The sequence below is a fragment of the Cygnus atratus genome, chromosome 23, assembly GCF_013377495.2.
Source record: "Cygnus atratus isolate AKBS03 ecotype Queensland, Australia chromosome 23, CAtr_DNAZoo_HiC_assembly, whole genome shotgun sequence".
In the NCBI taxonomy this organism is placed as follows: domain Eukaryota; kingdom Metazoa; phylum Chordata; class Aves; order Anseriformes; family Anatidae; genus Cygnus; species Cygnus atratus.
In genome coordinates this window covers 6,037,142-6,056,084 of record NC_066384.1, presented here as the reverse complement: position 1 = coordinate 6,056,084, position 18,943 = coordinate 6,037,142, and the positions used below count along the sequence as shown (strand labels likewise).

Here is an 18,943-nt window from a genome sequence, read left to right as displayed (position 1 = left end):
TGGCAGGCAGCGTGCGCTCCTTCCAGAAGCACCCTTCAGCAACAAGCTTTTGCTGAGGCCTCCTTCAGGAGCGCACAGTGGTGGTAATTTGGACGATGGATCGAGTAATTGTATTTAAACGAACGTCTCTTTGCATGGTTTGAATGCAGCGTAAGCCGCAACGACTCCTTCAGCACGCCGCGGCAATTTGAGTTTCCCTTGCAACAAGCCCGCTGTGGTTATTTCCTCGGAGCAGCCAGTGCCTCCAGCACAAAAATACAGGGAACTTTCTGGATGTTAAAGAAAGAAACAAAAAAGTTTTACCTCTCTTTTCTTCCAGCCCTGTACTTCGGGAAGAAATAGCATAAAAATATATATGCCACCCTGCTCTGGCAGGTTATTACCTCATTTTGCCAACAGTTTCAATGAGCAAAAGCACGGTGTGATGGGAAATAACACTCGTGGACAGCATTAGGTATTTAAAAGAGGGGAAAAAAAAAAGAAAAGCTTTTCTTTTTTCTCTTTGCTTTTTTTTTTCTTTTTTTTTTTAATTAAGTGTAATTACTCCACTGGCAATCAGCGTCACAACAGCAGAAGCCAAGTGCTTAAGATCCCAGGGACACTACAGCGTTTGTAAGAATAAGCAGCAATATTTAGTGTCATATAGGGTGATGTGCCAGAAAGGATGAGAAAGCAAGCATTAACTGCTTGCGGGGTTAGAAGAAAGTTGTCTGGAAATTATGACAGTTTTCTATACCACATCAATATTTTAATAAAAATCTGAATTCAAAGCGTACCTATGGGCACACTAACACAAACCGCTCTGCAGAAGGGCAAAATCTTTTAGTCAGAAGATAGTGGTTTTAGGAAATGAGATTTTTGACTATTCTTTACAAACTTTTCTGGGAAAACCCAAAGGCTTACTGCTGTTTCCCTTTTCCTTTCCATAGAGAACTATATTCTTCCACCGAGTTTTTCCCTAAGCATCCAACAAGGTCTTCTTGGCACTTGTTACACTTCCCAGAGGTGCTGCAGCCGCAGTTTGGGACTATGATGCCTCTTGCTTACAACAATAACACCCCTATTTCAATGCTACATTTTTTTTTTTACTCTAATCTCTCTTTTATCACTAGAATACCTTACAAATCTCAATGAAAAAACTCTGTTGCTTTGCAACCCTTAAACCTTCCTGCTTTGTTTTTCCCTTCTGCCTCTTGTGGCTCCAGCTTCAGGCTTTATTTTCTGCAGGTGAGGAGCTGCCCATGACCACACGGATGGGCAGCAAAGCCGTGGGTCTGCTCTGGCCTCCAGGCAACACTGCCTGGAAAACCCTACACGAACACAGTCCAGAACAGTACAACTTCCATCTAGTGCTGAAAAATCAAAAATAGACATACTTTCTCTCTGATTCTTCCCAGCTACGTGCTCCAAAGATGGGCAAGCAGGCACCAAAGAGCATCTCCAAAAACCCCTTTCTGCTGCCCATGCTCACAGGCACCGAGCACACCCCACTCGCTGCCCCAAAAGAATGAGTTCTCCCTACAGGTGAAGCCGGCTCATAGCAAGGTCACCCATGGGAGAAGAGAGCTTCGTTTACGAGACTTGGCTTAATTGCTGACGCGATGGGAGGGATGCGGGCACCATGGAGGCGCGTGGGAGGCTGCAGAGGAAAGGGCTGGTGGAGCGCAGCGCTGCACGTGGCTCCATTTGCTTACTGGAAAATTAGAGAGAGTCGTGCAGCTCCCCCGGTGTTGTATTACTGACAATAATGTCACTCTGCCCTGCGTTATGCGGTCAATAATTAAAAGATTACGTGCTTTCCTTAGGGCCGTACCTACAACGACAGAAGCAGGAGAAAGGCAAGCCCTTTCCACTGTACCCAAAGAGTCAGAATTTCATTTTATTTCATGTACATGGAGTTACCCCTACAATAGTTTTCTCTTGCAGAACAGCAGCATTTAATGTCTATTACGGACTAACGGCAGAGAAGGTCAGAGGGACCACAGCAGAGCTGTGAGGACAACTCATGCCCTGCCTCCATGGAAAGGTTACAGGCATCCTTGGGTTAAAAAAACTTGTTGTAAATCAGGGGTGTGAGCTCAGTCCCTGCTGCACAGCCCCTACTGCTGTCCCACTGTTTGGGGGTCTCAGTTGTCCAGCTGTAAAATGGACACAATCCCTCCCATCACATTCCCATGAGAAGGGATGAGGAGTTGAGTGGGTCTCGTATAAGGGACAAAAAGCCTGGAAAAGTAGGGGGAAAGACACGGCACTGCACTCCCGTGACCCCTGCACCACATCTCCTTCGGGGCTGGGATAGCAAAGGGGGACTCCGAGGTGCCACATGTTCTAAAACAGGTAGCAGCCAAATGCGCTGTGTTATTTTATTATTATTAAATAATGCCTCTATGCCCTTCACCCCCTTCCTCCTTTTTATTTTTTTTTTAATTTTCTTGGTAACTGAAGTTTTTCCAAATCGCAGCTGAGCGCAGGTAAATCCCTGAGGACCTCCCCGCCAGGCAGACGGCACCGCTGCTCTTCCCCTCCGTGCTGCTAAACACTAGAGCCTCCCGTGACGTGCCATGGTCCAGTCAGCCAGAGAGCATCAAGAGCGTCCTGCAGCAAAAAAAAAACAGCATCTGCAGGACAGCCCCGATCCTGCAAGGCTCCTGGCCTGAGGTCGACACCAGGACACCAGCTCTAGAAGTGCTGCCCGTTAGTGACAGTGACCTCTCTGTCCCAGTCTTATGCCGCAGCCTAAAGAGGAGAACCAGCCAGCCTCCTGCAGGACCTGAGATGCTCGCTCCCCAGCCGACTCCTTTCCAGGTTAAATGAGCAGGTAACGCTTCCCCCCCCCCCCCAACATCAAACACAAATTGAGTGATTTTGCTCTTTGAAGTTATCAGCCATAATCTTCGAGTTTGTCCTTACGTCCAAGCACTTTTAAAAATAATTTATATTAATTGTTCCCACTGCAATTTGGTTCACACCAGACTCCCTGCATAAAAAACTCCACCTAAATTCCTGACATGCCCAAACCTTCCATTTATTCATGCCCACTCGCTCTTGTCTTCATCTCTGGCCCAGTAACACCAGGATTTGTTTAGCTCTGCTCATTCCCCATGGTCCAACACCAGTAAGGCTGGTCCCCTGCTTTCGACCCCATCTTTGACAGCCTTTCTGCTACACCGACCAAACGTTTGGCTTCAGAAGACGTGGTTAACCAGAAGATGCGCCACGCACCCCCACGAAAGGATTAAAACAAGGTAACAGGCTTTGACACACGCTCATTTTCTCAGAGCTCACATCTGCTGGAGTGGGTACCAGGGTTGTCATCGGGCCCCGCAAATCACAGGCTCTGCAGCTCTGTTGCAGCATTAATGAGTTTATTTAGTTTAAAAAAATATATATATCAAAAACACACCTGTAGTCTGTCACACAGTCAATTGTGGGCATCCCAGAGAATTGGAGGGGTGCAGCAACTCGTGCTGGGACCTGGAGACACGTCACAGGCAGATCCTCGTCCCCACAGGTAACAAGTACTTAGGAGATGGCACCAACCCAACACCAGGAGGGACTTTTCCAGGGGTGCGACGCACAGCGCCACTGCAGCACTAGCAGGCTTTGCAAAAGAGCTGCGTTTGGAGAGCAAACGGCCCTAGAGCAAAGCTGTCAGCGAGGGCAGGAAGGAAAGGAGGGGCGCACTGCCAGGACGCCTGGGCTGTGGGCACAGGGGCGATGGCAGCCCAGACCTCCCCCTACCTCTGTAGGACACCCTGCTGTGGCTCCTGGCACACAGCATGCAAGTCCCCAGGTTTTACCAGGGAGGAAAAGGAGTTTGGGTTGATAGTGGAAGCGTTGTGCTGCCACGCTCACTGCTCTGCACAGATTTCTGTGGTCAGCAGCCCCGCAGGTGCAAGCCCCAGCTCCGCACCTCGCGCAGTGCTTCCGAAGGTGCACATGTGCGCTGCTCCGCGCGCCTGTGCATGCACGCGTGGCTCTCCGGGGCTTTCTAGGAAGCCTGGAAGAAACCCTGAGCTGCTGACTGCATCCCAAGTGAGCAAGGAGAAGGAATTTCAGCAAGCTGCTGAGAGCTGCAAAGGTTCATTGATCCTCAACCCAAACCAACTGACGCTACGAAGCCTCTGCTGCCACAAATGCCACCCGTTTTAGCACCCTATTCACCACTTCGCCCCGTTAAATGACACAGCTATTTTCTCTCCCAGCAAGCTTCAAGCTCCCTTCCCTACACACTGCTACACAAATAACACCGCTTATTTCCTCATCGGCAATAACTCACACAGCGCCCAGCCGCTCCATGCGGGACAGATGCAGCACCCACCCCCGGCAGCTCTTCCCACCGCGCTGCAACCTGCAGGATGCCAACACTGGCCCCGAATCAGAAAAAACATCGGGGATGATGATTAAATACCATATTCTCCGGGATGGCAATTAAATGCACGCTTACAGGCAGGCACATGCTTAAACGCTGTCCTGGATGGCGATGCTTTCCGAAATCAGGGCCCTTTCCAAGGAAGATGCAGTTGCTGGGTGAATCAACACCGACTTGTTTGTGCTGCTGCAGTTTGAGCGCAGGAGCAAACCGGGGAGAGCTGGAGAACCGGGGACAGCTTGGCCTCCACCAGGCAGCTGGGCTCTCTGCTAGGACCCCACGTATCCCAGATTACTCTCGGCATCCCATGAGGCCAGCACAGAAGTGAACAACACTTGTGCCAAACCCAGTCCACCTGCATTCATTCCCACTTTTGGGGTCCCACCTGGCAGGGCGATGGCCCCAAAGCAAAGCAGGGGACATGGAGGCTGCCAGGTGCGCTGGGGTGGCACACAGCAACCGGGGGTGTTTCCAGGAAATGGTCACAGCCGCTTCACCACAGTTTATATTAAATCAATTTAATTCTTGCTTTAGCCAGAATTGGCAGTTATTCCCCACTCCGGCTGTGAATGACAGCGGAGCAGCAAGCAGTTTATTTCTGTTTTCTCACCAGGAGGCGATGATAGGAAAGGTGCAAGCCCCGGGTGTCCTGCAGCATCCTGCAGAGCTCCCTGCCCTGCATCCACCCACACCCCAGGCTTGTTACACGCAGGGGGGGCTCTCTGCAGCTAGGGGGGGGTGCCTGCCCCAGTAACTGGGAGAGGGGCTGGGAAACATCCAGGGGAGAAGAGGAGATCTCTCTTGTTTTTCTTTCAGTAAACAGCTTTAGGAGCTGCTCTCTCATGTTGCTGTGAATGGCAGAGAACATGGGACGGGCAGCTTAGAGCAAGAGGCTGCCCTAGGAGTAGCTGCTCTGGCTGCTTTGCTTTGAGCCTCCAGGCCTCCAGGCAGAGGTAAGCAGAGCTGAGAGCACTCGGGAGCTTGCAGCAAAGCAAGAGGGTTTTGTTGTATTTTTGTTTGTTTGTTTATTTTTAAAGGTAAAAGTGTCTAAGCTAGGTAAAAAACAGTCCCTGCTCCAAGATGTCACGGACAAGGAATCCACGTGGCTTCATGCTTTTTCCACCGGCTCCAGAACCAGCCCTTGCTCCTGCCCAAGCAGGAGAAAACCCAACAGCAACCAGCTCGCCCCATTTCACCCAGCCAGACACAGGCACTGAGGCCATGGGTGCAAAGATCCACAACACTGCCATAAGCCTACAGAAGCAAACACAGTCCCCATCAACAGGTTATAGACGGGGGAAAAAAAAAAAAGAAAAAAAGAAAAAATTAGATTTAAAAGGCTGCTCTGCTCTCCACCCTGATTCGGCAGCGGTTTACCCAGCTGCAGCCTGTTTACATTTCTAGCGAACTTCATCCTGAGCAACTTGGGCCAGATATTCTAAGAGAGGAAAGGAACTTTATTTATCATGTACTAGAGAGCAGCACCCCAGCGTGAGCTGCTCGAGCCAGGCTTGGAGTGAGATCTCCAGCACTGCGCAACCCCCAGGAATTTCTGTAGGCATTTAATGGTGTTTTCTTTTCTTTTTTTGGTAACTTACTTTAAAAAATAGGCGTTCTGTAAAATCCCAGAGTTTTCCATCAGATATTCTCATAGATACTGGGGTAGCAGTCAGGCTTCTTGCTTTAAGTATGAATGATACCATCCACAAGAGAATCCAGAGCTTGGCAAGTTGAAAGAAAAAGCAGTTCACCTTCAAGCAAGCACTCACCAACTATTTCTATGAATAATAAATATATTAATTTATTATGTGAATAAAATGCAGGAGACCAGAACTTATTAGCAGCCGCACTGTGAATAACCTGCTAGCAATCTAACACTTGAGCCTGAAAGAAACAGCCATATCTAAAAATGAAACTGAAACTTTTTCTTAGTGTTCTAAAGCTTTTTATGAGTTAAAGCAGTTATAATACCTGTAAGTCCTAAAACACTGCCTCAGTGTCAGATCTGCATGCGTCTGCTTTAATTATACGGAGCAGAGATCAAAAATCAGATAATGCACATGGCAGAGCTCTTCAGGACAAGGCATGGACGTGCCAGGTTTGCTCCAGGTTAGTCTTTTCTATGAGCTGCCCCGTTTTCATCTCTAATTTACTTGGGTCTGTTCCAATCCTACCACCCTACACAGTGAGAACATAGCTTTAGGTTAATGCTACCTTGCATGCATCGTCACGAAAACCCACACGGTTTAATGCAAACTTTGCTACGGTGCCCACGATAAAGATAAATTTCACTGAATGGCCAAAGCATCGAGGGTGCAAGTGGGATTTGAGCAACGTGCCAGCTCAAAGTGCTGAAATGAGCAGAAACTGCTCTGGTGTGCAGGCTGCAACCTCCCATCCGAGCGCGTAGCACGGGAGAAGTGCGTCAGCTCCTTCTCTTGGTTAAGGAGCCCGAGCAGAAAATTTCACCGACGATATCCTCCTATGTCTCTAGTACTATTATTTTCATATTTTCTAGAAAAATAATTCCTGGCGATGCTGCTGCTTCATCTTTTGATTGGAGCAGAAAGGCTTCAGGGCCATTGTGCTCCAAGGGGAAGCAAACAACTCAGCCTTTCAGGGCTGGCTGGCGTGGGAGTGAAACTCCACCTCATTTAAATTATGAAAAACAAAAGCAAGAGCCCCCAGCTCTGAGCCTGAATTACTTATAATTTCCCCTTGCAAAGTGAAGGAAGTATTAGATCCTACATTAACACCATGAGGATGCTGTAGTACAAAGCCCGCAATAATTAGAGAATGTCCAAACTAACAGAAGTCGCAGTCTGGACTCATTCCTCCACTTATGTACATTTTTAAAGGGGTTTAATTAAGCTACCACATCTTAAGATGGGATTTTCAAAGCTACATAAGCAAGTCATAAGAATCCAGGCTGCAAAGGGCAATTCAGGCCACCATGATTCTTTGAAAATCCTTAATTGGTGTAATAGAATTTACTTTTCTCCTGCAAATTAGATGTATATTTAGCCAAAATAACCTGGAACAGCATACAGAAATTACCGATGATCATAACCTGTGCGCAGAGTTAAGGTTACAGAGTCAGGATTTACTTATGTTCACTTGTCAACTCTTCACATACCCAAAACGTAGACATCACAAGACAGAAAATCCAGGCGTCTTCCAGAGCCGTGGTTAGGCAGAGTCGCCGGGATGACCAACATACCCATGAAATCAAATCAAATAAACAACCAAATCTGAGACTGGCCAAATTCTTTCATTAAAGCTTTAGATCTGTTTAAGGTATTTAAAATAATCTAAGTCTTTCTATTGGCACAAGCTGTTTAAAACGATCTAAGGCTTTAGATTGGTTTAAGCTGCTTATGTGGCTTTAAGGTTTTAGAAAGGTTTAGACTGCTAAAAACATTCCCCAAAAACAAGTGGGGTTATTTGCTGGAGCTAGTCATACCACTTCATGGGTCTGGTACAAATACAGAAATATACACACAGGAATAAAATTTTGTTTGCAACACTCCAAGTCAAAGTCAGTCGGTGCTAAGTCTACAAATACTGAGTTCACAGAAGATTTCTGTTGGCATAAGTTCGGGTTCTGGGAGCAGCACACCCTAGTTAAAGCACCGAGACCTCCGTCATCTTTAGGAAAAAAACGTTCCGTAGGAAATTTCATGAAACTTAAGGCAACAATTCCTCCCTGTTAAGAAAAAGCAAAGAACGTGACAGCACGTAAACCCTATAAACTCAGCTGGCCTCTCCCCCTTTCCAATACTCTGATTCCCACCTCTGTATCAACGTTAGTGTCCCTTGCCACACTTTTCTTAGGATTACAACCACTGCAGGTCTGTTTGGGGGTATGAAATCCAAGGTGCCCATGGGGTGCTCAATGACAAGACCCCATTTGCCACGCAGGTCCTTACCTCGAGCAATCCCTCTGGACTGCAGTGGGTGCTGGAACCCGTGCAGCCAGCCGAGCTCTTCCAGGAGGCCAGGATAGATCCCACTCTCCTCTCCTGGGTCTTTGCAAATGGACTCAGAACAACCCTAAAGCCCCCCAGCCTCTGAGATCAGGAGCCCAGAGCAGAGCCCCAGCTCCTGGAGCTCAGCCGCAAGGACGGAGTCACCGCCTGTCCCCCGGGGAGCTTTGATTTCCTTCCCGAAACACTGCCTGGAAAATCAGGGCAATGCTCCTGCTTGAGGGCACACCTTTCATAAACAGTTGCAAAGCCAGACCTGGTCTCCTTCAGCCACTCAGATGTTATCTTTTCAATTTTCAGTTTCCCTTTCTGCCCCGCAGAGGGGACAGTCCCATCCCTCTGCACCATCTAGATGCACAAAACGCAGTCACATTGGGACAAAGAGCCTTTTTTTTTTTTAAAGCCACTTGAGCACAGGCACTGTGGTACACAGCCACCCTCTGCTCTCATTTACACAAACATAAAGGCAGAGCATCTGGCCATGTGTCAAAAGTCTTTAATTACACGATCAAGCTTATCTTAGATATCTATTTATTGAAAGTTGTAAATAACACAAGATTGCGTTCTCTCTGATAAACACCGCTCACACAAAGGGAAGTTAAGATTACTTATTCAACCTAATACTTATTTATTCCTTTTTTTTTTTTTTGATTGCTTAACTTTGCAACCTTCATGCAATATCAGTGCGAGTATCCTCCCCACGTGCCCCCTTTGCCGATCACTGTTGAGTACCGGGTTCATTTTATGGTTATTCAGCCAAGCAGAACTAAATATGATTTTTCATAATCAAGTTATTCATCCCAATATGCATTTTTGATTTGGGACTACACTACTTTGGACCCCAAGCAGCTTTTGCAATGGCAAACTCTGAGCAAAAATGACTAAGAAACATATAAATGCTGACAAAAATAGCGACAGAAACCTATCCTACAGCTTCCTTAGGCAGCCGTCTGTCTGAGGACCATCCTGTGATTTGCAAAATCTTCACAAGCAATAGCACCACACCAGGAGACAGTGCTGGGAGGTGCAAGGCAGCACCAGAACCAATGAGCAGATTTACCCGGGAGGGAAATCACCCCATAGTCCCCCGATATTTCAATGGCAAGAGGAACATAGGTCCTGACAGCTGCAGGTACAAAAATCAGAACCTTCGCTTAGCTTTTATAATAACTTGTCTCATTCCTGTATTCATTAATAAGCTATATTTCTTGAAAATTAAGTGTTTGGGGGATTTAGCTACCTTCCTGGTATTCCCCATGCAAGTTTGTTTTGCAGAACACTTTCTAGGTCTGCTGCTATTTACATTACCAGCGTTTGGGAGCATCAGTCCCCCCCAGTTGACAAAGCTGTTCACACTGGAGCATGGAAATACAAACGGTACCAGTAAGAGGTGAAGCGAGGACAGAGCTTTTCTCTGCATTACCCCCATGTACACAGCCCATCCCTGCAAAATAAACTTTTTGCACAATTCATGGAAGGGCATCTCCTTTGTTTTTGTAACCTACTCTGTACTACAAAGCACCCTGGAATCTCCAAGATCAGGATCCCACAAAGGGACCGGGATCTGGACACAGACAGCAAGAGCCTCAGCCCTTCCCTAAGGGGCCATAACATGAAGACAGACATTATCCCATTTACTGGTGCAAGACAAAGGTACAGAAAGAAAGAAGAGTGGCTGGAAGTCATGCCAGGGGGCTCACACCAGGACTACTAATACTAACCCTAGCTCTGACCCAGCCACCCGTACCCCTGACCTTTGCATTTTCCCAGTATCCATCCCCAAACAGCTCTACCCTCACACAGGTGGGGCAGCTCCCCAGGCAGCATCAAAATGTTTTTCCTTTGCAGCGTGATGCATTTCTGTAAAAACCCAAATTGCTGCCTTAATCTGCCTGTAGTGCAGGGAAACCACAAGGGAGTTGGGGAAACATCAGCGCAAGCATCCCCATTGCTGGCGGCAGCGCTCGGCCCCTGGGGAGGGCACACACATGTGTCTGGCTTTGTGGACGTGCAAGGGCAAAGAGGAGGAAGAACTTCATACAGCATGCAAACAAGGAGCACAGCTTACAACGGGACTTTTGCTTCCATGCCGTTTCAGTGCCATGGCTTCACAAGGAAACAAAAAATCCCATTAATTCTTATTGCGCAGCATAACAGAGTAAACACCTTTTCTGCCCCTACTGGAAAGCATGCCCTCACTCACATAACCGAAGTACATATCCAGCACTCCTAAAAGCAACTCACTCGTTACAAACACAACAACTTCCATTTGTGACCCTATTTATCTATCTAAGGTCTGCCAGCGGTGCCCCTGTGCACCCTGCGAGCCACACACCCCATCCACCTTCCTTCTGCTCGCTGCCGGATCCGGCCCCAGAGCAGTTTTCACTCACCCCCTGCAGCGGGTGCTCTTGCTGCCCTTCTCGTGGCACCACACCGCCTCTTGTTTGAGGCAGGAAGCCACCCTAAATATTTTCCTTCAGCCTTCCAGGCGCGCACAGCACCTCTCCTGCCTTTGCTAGGCAGCACGCTTTTTTCCACCGTACATCATTACTGCCTGACGAGTTCAAGTTATAGCCAAGTGCAACTATCAGAAGTTGCCCACGCTTACTGGAGACGTCCCAGCCGTGCCGGGTCACACGCTGTATTCATTTCTAGCAAATGCAGATAAGAGTTTTCTGGAGAAACCTGGCTTTTGTACAGCCATTAAAAACAAAACAGCCTGTTTGGCTCAATAATTTTCTCTCCCCCATAAAAATTCACTACGATGCCAGGACCAAAAATAAATTAATAAATCCAGGTGAAAATATGAGTTATAAGCAACCAAAACCAGGGTGTCAGCATGGGACCCCCCTGCAGCATTCAGGACTGCGATCCTGTCTGTGACAGCCAACATGGAATCAGGCAGAGTCCCCAAGGAGAGCAATGAGGGCTAACAAGTGCGGTTTGGGCAACTAAATCTTATGGGCGAATGGGAACTGGCTTGTGAGGATTGCACATGGCTTGGAAATGGAGGGTGTAGGACAGGGCTCTGTCCTTCCACACATGAGCATTTATTTAGAAGACCACAGGAGCTCCAACCACACCTCCTTACCAGTTTTTCCTTTGCTTATTTCAAACCTTCTAGACCTTTTGATTTCAAATTCATCATTCAGCAGGAATGCCCACCAGGGTATATAAAATATGCTTCAACTCTAAAGGCACCTAAAAAACTTGGGGGGGGGGGGGGGGGGGGGAGTTAAAAGTTTTGTTTACAGCGGAGGTGTGTTTTGAAGGACTCTGAGATCATCCCTGACATCATTACAAGCAGCGCTCGCCTTTCTCGTTCGCACTTTAACAGAATGATAAATCCTGCGGTGACTTATTTTCAGCAGATTACTCGTTACATCAGGGTTTACTCACTCCTTTTTACTGGCAGCCCCCAAAAGGGGGCCATGAGTCAGCAGCAGCCCTGGGCCCTTCCTCCAGGGATGTGGGAGATGGTCCAGCCACCCGCGGTTGTCCCCCCAGCCAGATTTTATTGACCAAGCTCCTTTAGAAGATGCCCGTGCATCCCACATCAAGAGCTGCCAGAATGCCGCGATGGCACATGGGAGGGGAAGCGAGCAAGGGGCAGTCTCTCCGTCACGTTTTTGTCCCAGCTGTAAAACATCTGGGGCGTTTGAGAGGGTGCTCGACGCATTCAAAGTCCCGCGGGATTCCCACGCGGGAGCCCTGGGGCGGCAGGGCTGTGGGATCATCCAGCTGCAGGGTGAGTGAGGCTCATCCGCCAGGACCATTAGGGCCGGGGTCATTAGGGCGTCCTGGGCCCCAGTGACACATCCAGCCCCAGCAGGAGCCATCCCAGCAGCTCTTTCTGGGGCTCCCCCTCCCTCTGCTCTCAGGGGACACCAGCAGCGTCCCACGTCCCCTGGCTACGAGGGCTTTCACACGCGGCTCGCTGAGCCCCCGAGCTGGCCACACCACACGCAGTTATTCAAGATTTTGGTAACAGCAACTGGTCGCCGCATTCACCTCCCAACAGCCCAGACCCCACCGCAACCCCAGGAGCCAGGGCTGCTCCCGCTGCTCGCAGCATCATCTGCGCAAACCACATCTAACCACGTGGAGTGTCTGTACAGCAAGAGACATGTTCCCCCCCCACCCCCCCGTGCATTTTCCTCTGGCACCAGTGCCTGCCCAACAAACACTCATCTAAAAAAACAAAAGCGAGCGAGCGCTGCTGTCTGCAGTTGGAGCTTAGAGTCACAACTTATTACTTGTATTTTCAATCTGCCAGGGACCCACGCTGAGATCTTGGCCAAATGACTCCTCGCTCCCCCCCCTCCCCATTTCCCACACAGCAGAGAAAGTAAGACACAGAAAGGTTAAATGGGAACAAAAAAAGGCCACGCTGCTTTTTTCCCCCCCACCTCAGTTCACCACTGAGATCAGAGTTGAGCAAATCCATGACTTACATAGCTGGTACATTTCCGTTCTTGAAATAAAAGTCTCCAAGCTTTTTAAAGAACTAAAAGCGATCGGGGCTATGAATTGTGCCACCCCTTTTGCGGCAAGACCAGTAATATAGCTAAACATGGATAAGCACCAACCCACCCTCAACCTGATGATCCTCAGATAATGATGTGCACCTTTAAGCCATCAAGCAAATCAGCATGCTGGGATGTACAGTTCCTTGGTGCATCCATCCTAACCAGCATCATACGTCTGCCTCAGCTGAGCCAGCTGCAGATATTTAACTTTACATGGAGAAAGGAGATTTCTTTTAGCCACAAACAAGCCTAGTGTGGTTTGCGCTCCTACCAGCGCAAGGCAGAGGGGCTCTCTCCCAACTGGTCCAACTGAAAATGCTGGGTTTAGGTCAGCATTGGGTCACTGCTCTCCTGGCACGGGTACCTTCCTCACCAGTTCCATGTCATGAACAGAGATCAGTGAGATTTTTGGTAATTGCTGAGCCAGCCCAGGGCCGGTTGGAAATCCAGAACTAAAGTGTACCCAAGGAGCCCTCAAGGGGTCCGTGAAGCCCACCCACAGCTATCGACTTTCCCAGCAATATCCCCATCGCACAACTCGACTGAACAGGCCAGCCACATTTTCCAGAAATGAACCAAGACGCTGGAGAACCCATTTGAAAGCCACAGCCTTCCACGTCATGTACATTTACAGAAGTTTTACAACTATTTCCAGCAAAATAATTAACAGCTTCCTTTGTGAGCACGATACTAGCGGGTGACCGGGGCTCCTTGGGGAGTGACAGTCTCTGCCCTTGAGTTTCACTTCCCCTTTTTGGAAGGTGATGAAAGAATACAAGGTGGATTGACGCAGGGCCACCAGCTCCCACCGGTCCCAAGGTACTACAGAGACTCCCTAAAAGAGCAGCTCCACGTGGTGCTCAGCTGCAGCCAGATCTGCAGAGGAGCACGCTGCCTCTTTGCAGCAGGAGACAAAATTCGCTGTGTCCTGCTAACGCTGCTGGGAGGGAGGGTTGGGCAATGCAACGCACGAAGGCTTTTTGTGGCCCCAGAGCAGGAGCTGGTGCCCGACACCACGATGAGGCAATGTTTAGAGATGATTTAGTAGGAAAGAAGCCACCTCCCCTTCCTCCCCCTCCTGAGTCCCCTGCCTGTTTGGGCTTTTTCTCAGGAGCCTTCTCATCCAAACCATTTCCCACCAGCGCTGATGACCACTGCCAACCTCAGCAAGCTCAGGGCTGGAGACCAGCAGCGGTCTCCTGCATGGCACCACCCCGCAGAAAACCCACAAAGCAAGCAGGCCAGCCAAGGGGAAGAAATAAAGACCCACCCCCCTGTGTTTCATTGCAGCTGGGAGGAATTGCATCCACTTGATTAGAAACAAATCTCCAAAAAGAAGAAAAAAAAAACTAGCGCAGCATTGGGTTCGTTGGTACAGCACCAAAACTGGCAAGAGATGAGCATCGCTGGCTCGGCACGAGGGAGCATGAGATCTGGGGGATTAAATACCTGCTTCCCTCTCACTGGATTTGCCATTTCTGGATGCCTGGGAGGATGAGGCAGGGAGGGAGATGCTCACAGCGGGGCATCAGACAAGACCCCAGGGACACGGACCTTTCTGCCACCTCTGCCTGTCCTCGTGAGCAGATACAGCCAAAAACCAGGCTTAGAGGAGTATTTCCTTACCACTGGGTCAAAAGCATATTTTAATCATATTTAAAATCATATTCTTCTGCCTGCACCCCACATCAAACTCAAATTAAAAATATTTGCCTTTAGAAGAAGGGAGGAGGGGGAGAGCAGACTGCATATTCAGGTTTGATTACTTTATATCTGTCAGGTTAAATATTCACAAGTTCTCTTTCTAGGAAGCCTCAAGGGGTTGTTTATATAAAATAAGTATTTTATTTCATGTGCTGCCCACTCTCAGTTTGCACAATTAATCAGGGGTAAACTTTTTGCAGACCCTTTCCTTAACAGCCAAGCAAAAAAAAAAAACAACAACAAGAAACTGCAAATAATCTTGCACACAGACATAATAGAAATACCTTGCTCAAAAACACACTTAAATACACCGAGATATAAACACAAACTTCCAGACAAAGGCCTGATTTCTGCCCTCGGAGGTTCACAGGGCTGGATGATCCCAGCGCGGGCAGGATTTGGCCATCGGAGAGGCCACTGCAGTCCCTGCTGCAAGCCCCAGCTTGCAGCTGGGGGAAGCCACAGCAGAAAACCTGGAGCCTGAGCGAGAACCAGAGCCAGGTACAGCACAGGGCTGCTGCGGCCGGGGGAAAAACTCCAGCTGCCAGCAAAGGACAAACCTCTGAGGAGAACATCCCAGCGCTGCCCGGATGCCAACACCAAGCGCACACAAATAAAATTAAGCAGAGGGAAAAGAGAAAGGCTTTGTACAGGCAAGAAGGTATTCAGGGATATGTTAAAACAGGGATTGCAATATTAAAAAAAATAAATAAAAATGTATGTATATATGCTGTAGCATCAGGTAACGGTGGCTTGGCTATATGTGGGTGATAGGAAGACGAGCAGGGCCGCCCAGCATCGCCCTGGGAGGACGGGGCTCCCCATGGAGCAGCCCCACGCCGGACCTGCACGGCGCAAGAAATACCGACAACCCATGCACACTGGGAGAAAATGAAGTTGCTGTCAACGGACGATAAATTCATGCGACAGGGAGGGCGAAGGAAGCCGGAGCGGGCGGCGGAGTCGCGGCGAGGACAGGGTTACGGGGCGGCTGCGCGCCCGTGACACCGCTGAGGTTACCTCGGCTGGGGAGCTCGCCCACCGCCTGCCCAGTGGCCAAATCCGGCACCCGGGGATGTACACACACGCATCATATATATATATACACACACACACACACAGCAGCAACCTGACACCTTTCGGGGGGAAGCAGAGGCAAAATGGAATCTGGCTTGTGCACCCGCAGTACGGGGGGGGACTGGACCATCTGCAAACGCGCACGCAACGAACAAAAAATCACCCCAGTGCCTACCTTCGGTGGGTGCCGGCAGCGGATCCGGGGCTGGCTGGGGTCGGGGGCTGTTCCCGTCTTTATGAAATGTTCGGCTCAGCCGGTGCTATTTGCATTCTTTCATTAGCACCTGTTTCAAGTGAGGAAGGAGAAAGCTCATTATGAGATCAGCTTCCTTTCAAAATAAATTATTAAAAATATAGAGAGATGCACGCTGCCAAATAATAATAACGTTAATAAAAAAAAAAAAAAACACATGTACATTAAAGCCCCAAAGTAGGCAGTTTAATAATGGGAGATCTTGCAGGTTGTGAGCATGCTCCAGCCGGAACAAATCCTTCCTCTGTTATTCCTCTGAATAAAAATAAACCACGCTCAAGAAACCCAAACGGAAGCTTCCTCCTAGAATCCCTGCTGCTGAAAAATATGTAATAAATTCAGCCCGAAGACGCAGACTCTAATCAGCAGCTGTTTTCTGGATCCAAAGCCAGCCAAAGCCTCTCTTGTCTTTTCCCACTATGAGTCTGGGCCTTTTTGAAAAGGGTTTTAACCTTTTAAAGATACAGTGCACCAATTATCACTTCTGGAGGACCGTCACCCACAGCACAAATAAATTAATAAAGCGGCAGCAGTGGCACAGTTGGAGCAAGGGGGAGATGTGGTTTGCATTAGCAGCCCTTCCACGTTAATATTATTATAGATTTTTTTAATAGGATTCCCCCCCCCTCCTCTGGGGGGAATAATAACAAACAGAGAACTTGCCACTCGGCTCTTGGATAAATGCACAGTCATTATAAAAATGAACAGCTGCTGGATGCGATTCAGGGAGCTGCATGGCCGCTCCTGATCAGGGTTGAATTGGTTTCCTCTGATTTTTGGTATTAACAGTTTCCGTCCCAGGCGGTGGTGTGCGAGGGTTAATGACATGCAGCGAGCAGCTCTGTTAAGTGCTTCCCATCAAACTGAGGCTCGGGCTGCAAAGTTTTAGCTGAGCAGCCCTGGCACGGCAAAAAAGCATTCTGCAAGAGGTGGGATTTCGGTTTTAGCAAACCAACCCCCCCACCCCCCCCTTCCCCCCATTAATTTAAACCCAGGACCCAGGCACAGCTCCCGGGGGACAGCACGGAGCCAGCTGGGGCTCCGGGGGGTGGGGCAGGGGCAGATTCCCCCTAAGCAGCAGGGCCCCAGGCCTGGCACCCCTGGGGGTGTCCCCTGGGGCCACCACCACCCAGCCCACCTGGGTGCCAGCCTCATTATCCTGGTCAGGGAGCAGCGAGCATGGGGCCATCCCCGGGTGCTGCTCAGTGGCCAGCCCCCGGGCATGCAAACCATGGGAGGGAGCAGTCCTCCCTCCTTCCCCCCCCTTCCACTCCTCCTCCTCCTCTTCAGCAGAAAATCATCATATTTCATGTGTCGCTGCTCCAGCCTCGCCAATTGGCTGGGCACCCGCAGGCGGAAATGTCAGGAGCAGCCCAGCATCGGTGCCGCCCGCAGCCACCCGCTCCCCCCGGGTCCCCCTGCAAACCGCAGCCTGGGGGGCACAGGGCTGCCTCTCAAATCAGAGAAAAAGAGGTTTTTAAAACCTTTTGGCTCCGCTCCAGAGGGACGCAGGCTGCCAGCAACTCGACCTTGACCTGCACACTGGCAAGGAGCATTTTCCAGATGACGACAACCCAGCCCAGCGGCTCCTCACTGGGCTGCACCCAGCAGTGGTCGTGCCACCGGTAGTGAAGCTGTCCGGAGGGATGACACCTGGCAAGTGGATTTTTATTTTTCTACCAGTTTCCACATTTGATGTGTGATTTTTTTGTTTTTGTTTTTTACAGCTTGCACTCACTTCCTAGACCTTTCAGAACCATGCAAATCAGCATGGTTCTTTATTTTATTCGCTGGAGGAGGTGGGACTTTGGAATGTTCAGACTGAAGCTACCCAACGTACAGCAAGGGCTGAAGCAGGGAGGCAGCCCAAAGCTTCTCATCTTCTGGTTGTTCTTAGAGCAGGGGAAAAAAAATCAATCTTTGGGAGACGAGGCAATGGAGTACAAGAAGCAAATGAATCCTTGTGAAAACTGGCATCTACCTCCCCTGCAAACAGCATCCAGAAACTGAAGGGGGACGCAATCGAGGACACTGGAAAGCCTTCTGCTTAGGAGCAGCTGAGCTATGCTTTCATGCTGGCCTCTGTAGCACAATGGGAGTGTAAAAAACAGGGAAAATATGACAGGCAGAAAGCTAATTTATTTTGCTGCTTAAAAAAAATGCATTATCACAAAAAAATAAAGACGATTTGAGTGTGGCATTTATGGCACAAAACAGCTTATGAAACCCACAGCTCTCTACTGATCATGAAGAAGTAAACAAGTGATATAGTGGAAGAGTGAAAACCAAAGCTTCCTCATCTGGCCCTCTCAGGTGAAGCCTGAAGGCCGGGTCCAGGCCCAGCAGGCAGCTCCAGGCCGGGGCAGCCACCACCAGCGGCCTGCGCCGGCCTTCACCTCCCCATGGCGAGTGCTTTGGCACAGCAGAGACTCATCACCACTGTGTGTCACTGTAGGCATTGAAACAAGTGCAGCAAGAGGGAAGAAAGCAAGATAATCAGGCCATTAAGCCAAAGACCACTGTCAGAGTCCAGAGAGACACAGCTCTTCATGTTTGTCTTCCCCTTCATGATTTCAACAAGGCATTTTGTCAGATCTGCTAGCCTGGGCCGTACGTGCGAGATGACCCAAGACTCTCATGGCAGCAGACTGCTCCGTAAAAGAGCACCTGAGTGAATTAATTCGGTTATCAGAGTGGTGTCACCACATTGGCACCGTGCTCCACCAAGGCCACCACCCTCACCAGGGCCCAGCTCTCCACATACCACCATGCTCCACCGCAGAGACCTTGAGAAGTGACTCGTCTGCTTGGGCCTCATTTTCCACACCCACAAGTCACATGTGAAAATAGCTGTGCTAAGAAAGTTCACTGAAGTGTCAAGTTGACATTTGAACTCCTAAACAACTGATAGCAAATCCAGAGCAGCCGTCACCTCCTAACACAGGGCCCAGCAGTCAGTACTCGAAAGCCTTGTATAGGCAGGAGCAAATAGCCCAAGCACCTGAGAACAGGTCACCAC

The 18,943-nt window shown here is 49.3% G+C and overlaps 1 protein-coding gene across 6 annotated transcripts in view; it reads right to left on the bottom strand.

Moving 5' to 3' along the window:
• HIVEP3 (HIVEP zinc finger 3) overlaps positions 1–17,095 on the bottom strand; it is a 254,857-nt gene extending 237,762 nt beyond the window's left edge. For 4 of the 6 annotated variants that reach the window (XR_007709111.1, XM_035565061.2, XM_050715107.1 and 1 more), the window contains exon 1: positions 15,847–16,208. The gene's annotated coding sequence lies outside the window, so the exon portion shown is untranslated. Of the gene's footprint in view, positions 1–15,846; positions 16,209–17,062 lie in introns of those variants that run through there. The other 2 variants (XM_050715102.1, XM_050715103.1) reach the window with 2 other exon arrangements.
• Positions 17,096–18,943: the final 1,848 nt, after the last annotated feature.